This window comes from Gorilla gorilla, chromosome 8 (genome assembly GCF_029281585.2).
Source record: "Gorilla gorilla gorilla isolate KB3781 chromosome 8, NHGRI_mGorGor1-v2.1_pri, whole genome shotgun sequence".
NCBI classification, from domain to species: Eukaryota; Metazoa; Chordata; class Mammalia; order Primates; family Hominidae; genus Gorilla; species Gorilla gorilla.
Genome location: NC_073232.2, coordinates 38,305,708 through 38,314,993, shown reverse-complemented (window position 1 = coordinate 38,314,993; position 9,286 = coordinate 38,305,708). Strand labels below are relative to the sequence as shown.

Here is a 9,286-nt window from a genome sequence, read left to right as displayed (position 1 = left end):
TGTCCTCTTCATGATTTTCTTGGGTCATATTCTACCCTGGCCTCTCCAGGCTGCAGAGAACTACTCCTTTTAGGATGGCAGCTCCCCGCTTCCCTGACACATCTACTGTCATCTCTTCACTTGCACCAGTTCAGAAAGATAAAAGATCAATTTCCAGCTCAGATCAGGCAGCCCAATGTCCCTCCTGAAGACAGTACATCAAGGGACCAGGTTCCTATCATTCTAGGTAGAAAACATGCAGTGACTGGTCATTCAGTCTCTTGATGGTCTCTCTTGCCAAAAGCAGGCACTGGAGAGGCCATAGATTGGCTCCCATTCTCAGATTGCAAACAATAGAACTAATATTGACAGAGAAACTGGATGGTATGACATTCTACAATTTTGCATGGGGATTGAAATGTAATCATACCTTGAGGCCTCTGGTATTCCAGGAATCCTCTTTCAGCCCTGGGAACAGAACAGTGTCCTAGGGATTTCTCTAATCCTTTTATGACATTCTAAGCAGAGTGTATGGATGCAGGAACAGCCAAGAGTCTCAGCCAGAGGGCAGACCTGGGGCCCCCTCTTGGTTTACCTTGGCTCCAGCCAGTCCAAAGAATACACAGGCAGCTTGCAGACCACTGATTTGAGACTAAGGGCTCAGCCCTAGGGCAGCTGCAACACAAATGCAGCAGCAACTGCTAGATATTTGCAGCATGCCCCTGAAGTCTGGTCTGTTAAAAAAAAAAAAAAAAAAAAGGCCGGGAGCGGTGGCTCACGCCTGTAATCCCAAAACTTTGGGAAGCTGATGCGGATGGATCACGAGGTTAGGAGATTGAGACTATCCTGGCCAACATGGTGAAACCCCATCTCTAAAATACAAAAAATTAGCCGGGTGTGGTGGTGCACACCTGTAGTCCCAGCTACTCGGGAGGTTGAGGCACGGGAATCACTTGGACCCGGGAGGCAGAGGTTGCAGTGAGCCAAGATCGTGCCACTGCACTCCAGCCTGGTGACAGAGCAAGACTCTATCTCAGAAAAAAAAAAAAGGCTCACAGCAAAGTGTGTGGAGGTTGGGATGCTCAGCTTCGGGGCAGGAGAAGCACACAGCAAGCCTCTCACACCTGCAGGACTCCAGGCTCCCAGAGCCACAGCTTCACTCTACCTCTCTCCTTTCCTTTCCCCTTCTGAGCACCTTCGGGTTACTGGGATAAAGTAGTGCTTAATGAGAGGCCAAAGGGACTTTGCCTTCTTGAGGCTTTTTGATTGCTTTGCACAAAACTCATAGAATCACCTTATGTTCCTTCACTTAATCAGTCACTTATGGGCACTATTCTAGGCACTGCGTGAGGCTGGGAAGGCCCTGCTCACCTGTTACTCTTACTCTGTTATGCTCTTCATAAAATCCATCAAAAACAAGCAGTCATCCTGCTTTTCTTATTTCCCCATTTCACAACTGTGGAACCCAAGTACAGCCGTCCAGTGTCAGACTCATGAACTTCAGAAGCAGAAGCCTGAAGATGAGCTTTGGAGTCATGGTCACAGCAACAAGCCAACTGGCATGCAGAAATGAAGAGACTCACTCAAATGAGGGACCTACATCCCTTCTATGGTCAATGAGAAACAGAGGCCCATGAAAGGGAAAGGCCAGATACACCCTCACACAAGGAAGTGGTGGCAGAGCCAGGCCCAGACAGCAGAGATCTCAAAGGTCCCCATTTTCAATGTTGTGTTTCTTCCATACTGTCATTTCAAAAGAGCCATTTAAGGCTGGGACATTCTGTTCCCACTCAAAAAAAACAACAACAAATCATTAAACTTTCAACTTTTAAAAAACTACCAAGCAGGTTGCAAAACACTTTCTTATCCTATACCTGGGCGAGAGAGACTTACAGAAGGGGAAGGGGCAGGGAGGGAAGAAGGAGAGGGTTATGAATGGTGAGGGGGAAGGGACGGAGTGAGGGTGGGAGTGTTCATGATTGGGATGGAGTAGAGATTAGGGAGCCATGAACCTCCCTGAAGGTGAGAAAAGATCACGGATATCTGTTCATGAATTTAAAAAGACTACGTAACTTCATATTCAGAGAGGAGCAGGACTCAGGAATCAGGCAATGGTCATGAGGTAAGTTTTAATTTTTCAAAGCAAAGGTGATTTCATTTTTAAAAATTTGTTGTTTATTTGTCAAGAGAAACTATTTATTTATTTTTATTTTTATTTTTATTTTGAGACAGAGTCTCACTCTGTTACCCAGGGTGGAGTGCAATGCTATGATCTCCGCTAACTGCAACATCCACCTCCCAGGTTCAAGCAATTCTCACGCCTCAGCCTCCCAAGTAGCTGGGACTACAGGTGCACACCACCACATCTGGCTAATTTTTGTATTTTTAGTAGAGACAGGGTTTCACCATGTTGGTCAGGCTGGTCTTGAACTTCTGGCCTCAAGTGATCTGCCCACCTTGGCCTCCCAAAATTCTGGGATTACAGGCATGAGCCACTGTGCCCAGCCTTAAGAAAAACTATTTCTTAAGCCACATATTCGTGTTTTATAGTTCAAGAACACAGGTCAGTGACAAATCTCTAGGTAATTCTTCCCAAAGGAATACTTTATATTCCAAAATCACTTTGCACTCTGAAAGATACCTCATCTCCTCAAAATCTTTCATAGAATCATAATTTCTGTAGAATCCATGTATGCCTTCTTTTTTAGTTCAGCCACAGCAAAGTTACAGAGGGTTGCAACCCCCAGGGAAATAACAAATGCGCCAACAATATGAAATCACAGATGCTCAGCCAGAAGGCCATGTATCTGAGGTTTTGTCAAAGCACCGGAAGCCACAGTAGTTATTATGCTCAAAAGGTATGTCAGCCTCAACACCAGCATCCTTCCTGGCTGATCGATTTCATTTTTTGACAGATGAGTTTGACACCACCAATCCAATCAGTGGCACCAAGGGACTGTATCATAATATCCTAATGGTCCCGAGGCTGATTCCCAGGCCACAAGGGTAACTGCAATTCCATCAAGCCACAGCCAAATACAGAATGCCTCCCGTTTAAGAAGCTCAGTTCAACTTTTTATGTCACCAACACGCCCCAACCTCAGAGTTGTCCCTTCCTCACTCAACACACGGGACATTTATCTTCAACGTCACCACCTAGCTTCAAGCTTCCTTCGGCTTCCCCAACCACAGTCCCCACTAACTACAAGCTCAGGCCAGCGCTACAGCCTGCTGACCACTGGCAAGGGGCCTTGGCACATCTAGACATCTGCAGCCAGGCCTGCCTCTCACCTTCTAGGCTATTTTCTCTGTAGAAGAACAAATTGCTTGAAAATCAGACTGCACCAGAACAGGCATTCTTCCTGCTGCTGTGGATGTGTGTCTCGTTCCTGTGGAAAGGAGGTATCTTGTTCTGGACAGTGTGGGCTGGAGCTGCTGGTGGTCAGAACAGGGAAGATTGTGTTCAGGAAGAACACCATCCCTGAGAGAACCAGTCTCCCGACACACATCTCAAGGCCAGCCTGCACCAGCTCAACCCTCTCCTAAGCGAGAGGCTCCCCTATTAGCATGATACATGTCTTGGACCATTATGGATTGACATACATTCTTTTGTATGAAGATATTCAATGCTGCACATGGCATCTCTCACTACAGGACCCCCGAACCCAGAACACAGCTGCTGAGGAACAGGTGCTCCATCAATACGGGTGAAATAGATGAATACGTCCAGGTGCCGGTGTCGAGCACTGGAAATACAAGGATGATAAAGACACCACCCCTGCCTTCAAGGAGTTTTTTGGCTAGTGGGAGATTCCCCCTTGTTATTTGTCACTGGTGGGGTCAGAAATGGAGTCAAGGTCAGCGGGTTTTGGACTAATCTAGAAGAAGGACTGGATCAGTGCTTCTTAAATGTGTTATTTACATACTCCCATCACAACTTCTGCCCTAGCTGCATGACTCCTATGCTATTCACTAAACATTTTTTTTTCAATGGAGTCAAATTTTTTAACTAAATAAAGATATCTTTTTTGGGGAGAGAGTCTCACTCTGCCTCCTAGGATGGACGACAGTGGTGTGATCATAACTCACTGCAGGCTCAACCTCCCACTTCAGCCTCCTGAAAAGCTGGGACTACAGGCATGTGCTACCACACCTGGCTATTTTTTTTTAATTTTTTGTAGAGATGGTGTCTCCCTCTGTTGCCTAGGCTGGGCTCAAACTCCTAGGCTCAAGCGATCTTCCCGCCTCAGCTCCCAAAGTGCTGAGATTACAGCAATGAGCCACTGCACCCAGCTTAAATAAATATATCTTAAGGATACTCCATAACATTACCACATGTGAAAAACTGGTATCACCAGTGAAGAAATAGAAGATAACCTTCAAAATAAACAAAATAGAAGAAAACTTTCAAAATAAATGCAGAACAAAACCAGGGTATGAAATTCTAGGTAGATGCCTCCGTTTCCATGCAGTCTCAATGGGGGCTGTTCTGTGCCTTTGTTCAAAAGGGAGACAGGCAAGGGTTAAGAGATGTTCAAACAGTAAACCGAGACTTTCTCCCTGAGATAACTAGAAAGACTGGAAGAAAACTGGAAATGAACTAAATCCCTCCTTGGTGACTCAGGGTCCTGTCCACATATCACTAGAAGGTATCTGCTACACCACCTGCGGTGTGGGGAAATCATAAAGCTGAAATGAGCTTTAACATTTCTTTCAACATCCAGGTCCTATAACACCATAAGCAGATTATTTAATGTCAAAGAAATCAAGCGCATGGAAGAAAGACAGCACCTAAACAACACAGGTCTGTTGACTGAATTAGATTTCCAAAGTTTCTGGCCCTCCCAGATTCATTATATCCTATGGTCTTCGGGTTACAAATGAGGACAGAAAAGCAGAGAGAGAGGAGGGAATGTACCCAACCCATCCACCTGGCAGTGACAGAGCTCAGAGGTCTTCATTTTGGATGAACCATGGGACCCAGACGCCTATGAAAGGGGAGGACTTGTAATCTTTTTATTCCCGATCTTAGACTACCTGTGTGTGCAATATGTGTTTCCACCACTTCGTGAAGTTCAGCCAAATGGCCCTTAAGAAATGAAGGCAATGACTTGGTGGAGGCCCTGCACGTAGAGAACATCAGAAAAGGCTGAACTGGATCCCCAGATGTTCCTAAGACCTGCTGGGGGAAGCTTGCACAAGTCTGGTCCAAAATCCGTTTGTAAGGAAATTGGTGAAAATCACAGCAAAGCTGGCCTTCACAGGCCACATACCCAGGCCCTGCTCTCAAGCAACATCAGGCTTGGATAGATTTTTCCAGAACCCCAGATAGAGCTGGGCTAACTTAACAGGTTGAACTCAAGGCGTACCAAACTTTAAAACTGGAATTGGAGTTGACTATTTATATTACAAGAAGATTCTTCACTCTCCAAAACCAACCCTTTGTCGTCTGAGCACCCCTAAAGACTTAAGTGTTTGTTAACAGATTACTAACCATTTGGCAGGAGTGCAAGCACTAAAGAAAACTTGCAGAGAAAGGAAGGGGAGGGAACTGGAATCTCTGCACCATTGGTTCGCCAAGCTTTGTGCTACATGCTTCACTTACAGTATCTCATTTAACTAATCCTCCCAGCAGGGTTAAGAATCTCCATTACACAGAAAAGGAAACAGCACAGAGAAGTGAAGTAACTTGGCCAAGGTCACACAGGTACTACAGCACTAAAAGCAGGGGCTGTTTCCAGCAGCACATGACATGGAACTTCCTAAGGAAGTGCCATTTGCATTTTGTTATCACCATCTACTAAAACATACCCCTCTGGCACACAGTGCAACAACTATTTATTGACATGAATATACATAAATGCTAAGAATGCCATACACAGTAAAGATGACCATATGGAGCTTAAAATTTATTACAGGTCAGAGGTATCAAAAGAAAATTATCTGAATATGCCAGGCTAGCAAGGGAGGGGATTCTTGGTGCCTAAAGTCCTACTATTCCAGTCTTCTTTCTTTACACACACACACACACACACACACATACACATATACACACACACAATCCTTCAGCCAAAATGTTCCACTTTAGTGGAGGGAAAAGAGAGCCTGGAGCCAAATGTCTAGCTTATTGCTGATGCCTGGTGTTCCCCACTCTGCCTCCCAGGATCTGGAATTTATCTTGACCACCAGACAGAGCACAGAACTCCATTACCTAGGGTGGGCCAGGGCTGCCACGGAGCAGCATTGTGTGGCTGTACCCTCCAGAAACTCTGGATGTAAGATGGAAGGATTGTAGTACCTGGTGGACAATACGTGGGAAAGGATGGAGGGTAAAGAAAAGCACAAGACAGGGAGAAAAAGGAAGGGGAGAGTGGGAGGATGGGAGGCAGGAAGTTCGGTTAAAATATACTGTCAGTGGCACCGGATAAAAATAATAGCCTTTTCTGTGATTGAAAGCACTTCTAAAAATCAAAGATAGGAACAGCTGCTGTGCTATGGTGGTGGGATTATGACTGCTTTTGTAAATGTCTTTTAATGTTCTTATATAGTTTTACAGCAGGTAAAATTTTGGAGCAGAAAGATATAAAAACATTCATGGATAGAAAATTCAGAACAAGTCACCAAGGGGAACTTGGTTTGTGATAATTTTATAAAACAGTGTTACATACATTTCTAACCTATCCCCAGGCCCCCTGAGAGCCACAACCAAGACCCATTGGACCAAGCTTCTGAATTTCACAGAGCTTAATGGGGCTTCTGATGGCAGGGGCTAGTCACCCACAAAGAGAGGCCACAGCATACAGAGGCAGGAGGCCTGCACCGGGGCCAGGACCATGCTCTGTGGACAAAATAGATGATTTCAGGCAAATCCCTTACCTGGCTGACTCGGGTCGTCTTCCTTAAAGTAAGAGGCTGCATGCGATCAGGAGTGACAAACTCAAATGCTTTAAAGAGTTAGGCTGGGATCACAGAACTGAATGGGCCATCAGAGCCTATGGTGGCCTGGAAATCACACACCCGGAGGCCAAGGGTGCAGCTGCTACCCAGACCTAGGTGAATGCTGGGCCCCATGCTGCCAGTGTAGAGAAGTTGGGAATCTATACTTTTTTAGATGTTTGGTTTAATTTTAATTTTTTTTGTTTTTAGAGATGGGATCCCACTGTGTTACCTAGAGTGAAGTGGTGCAATCATAGCTCACTACAGCTTTAGACTCCTGGGCTCAAAGTGATCCTCCCGCCTCAGCCTCCCAAGTTGCTAGGACTAGAAGCATGGGCCACCACACCAGAAGAAAACTAGACTTTCATGTGGGCTCTAATTTTTCTGTTGGCACCCAGTTTCTAAGAAACGTAGTACCAAGCACAGTGCCTGAATCTGTAATTCCAACACTTTGGGAGGCCAAGGCGGGCAGATCACCTGAGGTCAGGAGTTCGAGACCAGCCTCAATTAGGAGAAACCCCGTCTCTACTAAAAATACAAAATTAGCCGGGCGTGGTGGTGCATGCCTGTAATCCCAGCTACTTGGGAAGCTGAGGCAGGAGAATCGCTTGAACCTGGGAGGCAGAGGCTGCAGTGAGCCGAGATTGTGTCATTGCACTCCAGCCTGGGCAACAAGAGCAAAACTCTGTCTCAAAAAAAAAAAAAAAAAAAAAAAAAAAAAAAAAAAAAACAAAGAAGTACTTCAAATGTATTATCTCACTACTCTATGATATGTTGTACAATTGGCCCCATTTTTACAAATGAGGAAACTGAGGCTCAGAGACATTAAGTAATTTGCCCAAGGTAACACAGCTAAAAAGGGGCAGAGCCAGGATTGGCTACTACAAAGTCCTTATTCCTTCTCTCCACACCATTTTATTAAGAAAATTTCAAACAAGGCCGAGTGTAGTGGCCCAGGTGGCTCATGCCTGTAATCCCAGCACTTTGGGAGGCCAAGACGGGTGGATCACCTGAGGTCAGGAGTTCAAGACCAGCCTGACCAACATGGTGAAACCCCATCTCCACTAAAAATACAAAAATTAGCCTGGGTGATGGTGCATGCCTGTGGTCCCAGCTACTCAGGAGGCTGAAACAGGAGAATGACTTGAACCCGGGAGGCAGAGGCTGCAGTGAGCCCAGATCATGCCACTGCACTCCAGCCTGGGCGACAGAGCGAGACTCTGTCTCAAAAAAAGAAAGAAAAGAAAAGAGAAGAGAAGAGAAGAGAAGATTCCAAACATACAACAAGGTTGAAAGGATTTCACAGACAATACCTGTATCCCATCACCTAGATTATACCATAAACATTAAATTTTACTGTATTGCTCTATCACAAATCTATCCAAAGGTTGTCTCCTTTGGTTCCATTTGAAAAGCAACCTAGAAAGCACATTAGAGGTGGAGCCCAGATGTTGCCATTTCTGAATTAGAAATAATTTGGCCTCTTCTGAAACCCACTCATCCCATTCCCTTTGTGGCTGGGGAGTATGGGGGTGGGAAGGGGGCAGGCAGGAAGGAGAGTGTTGATCCAGGAACATCTGCGCACATCATCACAACACACATCCCAACCAGCTCTGATTTCTCCCCTGGCTCAAAGCAGGGAGAGATGGGTATTTGGGAAAAGCTCACCACCCCAAAATATCTCCCTAAACCCTGAAGGCTAAGTCAGCCCATGGGCTCTCTGAAAGTGGCCAGGGGACAGCAGGAGAGGCAGTTCTCGGAAAAGGGCAGCGGTACCTATCTTCGGAGCCCTTTCACCTGCTCCAGTGGGATTTTATTCTCACTCTGTGGCCCTGATACCTCCTGTGTCTTTTAGCTGCATTCGTGGGATGGGAGGGTTGTCAGGGAGGTTTCCCACCTGGGGCCTCTTTGTACACCTCAAGGGGATACCATGCCCACAAAATGCAATGTGAATGGTCCTCCTGGAGTCCTGCAGAGTGGTGGCAATCTTCAAGTCCATCTGATTCATGCAAAAGTTGTTTGAGCATAAACAGCAGTTTTCTCCAGTGTCCCACGCACAGTAAAGACCCTGCAAGAGGGCTGGCTATGAAAGGCCTTGGGGCCAGGGCTGGGGCTGGGAGTGCTGGACTCTCAATTCTGACACCATAGCTTCTCCACCACTTCTTGCTATGTGACCTTAAGAAACCTTCCTATCCTCTCTGGGTCAGAGCTTTACAAATGACGCCACACCAAAGGAAAAAAAACAAGCAAATTCTGGCCATCTCCTATGTTCAAGACAGTGGGCCAGATGCTGGGTGGAGGGGAAAGAGGCATACTAAGGAGCTCAGCAGATACCTCAGAGCCCTGGTCTAAGCGCTTTGCACGTTTTTAA

The 9,286-nt window shown here is 46.0% G+C and overlaps 1 protein-coding gene across 21 annotated transcripts in view; it reads right to left on the bottom strand.

The window, feature by feature from the left end:
- KCNMA1 (potassium calcium-activated channel subfamily M alpha 1) overlaps positions 1-9,286 on the bottom strand; it is a 769,792-nt gene that overhangs the window by 561,856 nt on the left and 198,650 nt on the right. The gene's annotated exons all lie outside the window — the stretch shown is intronic.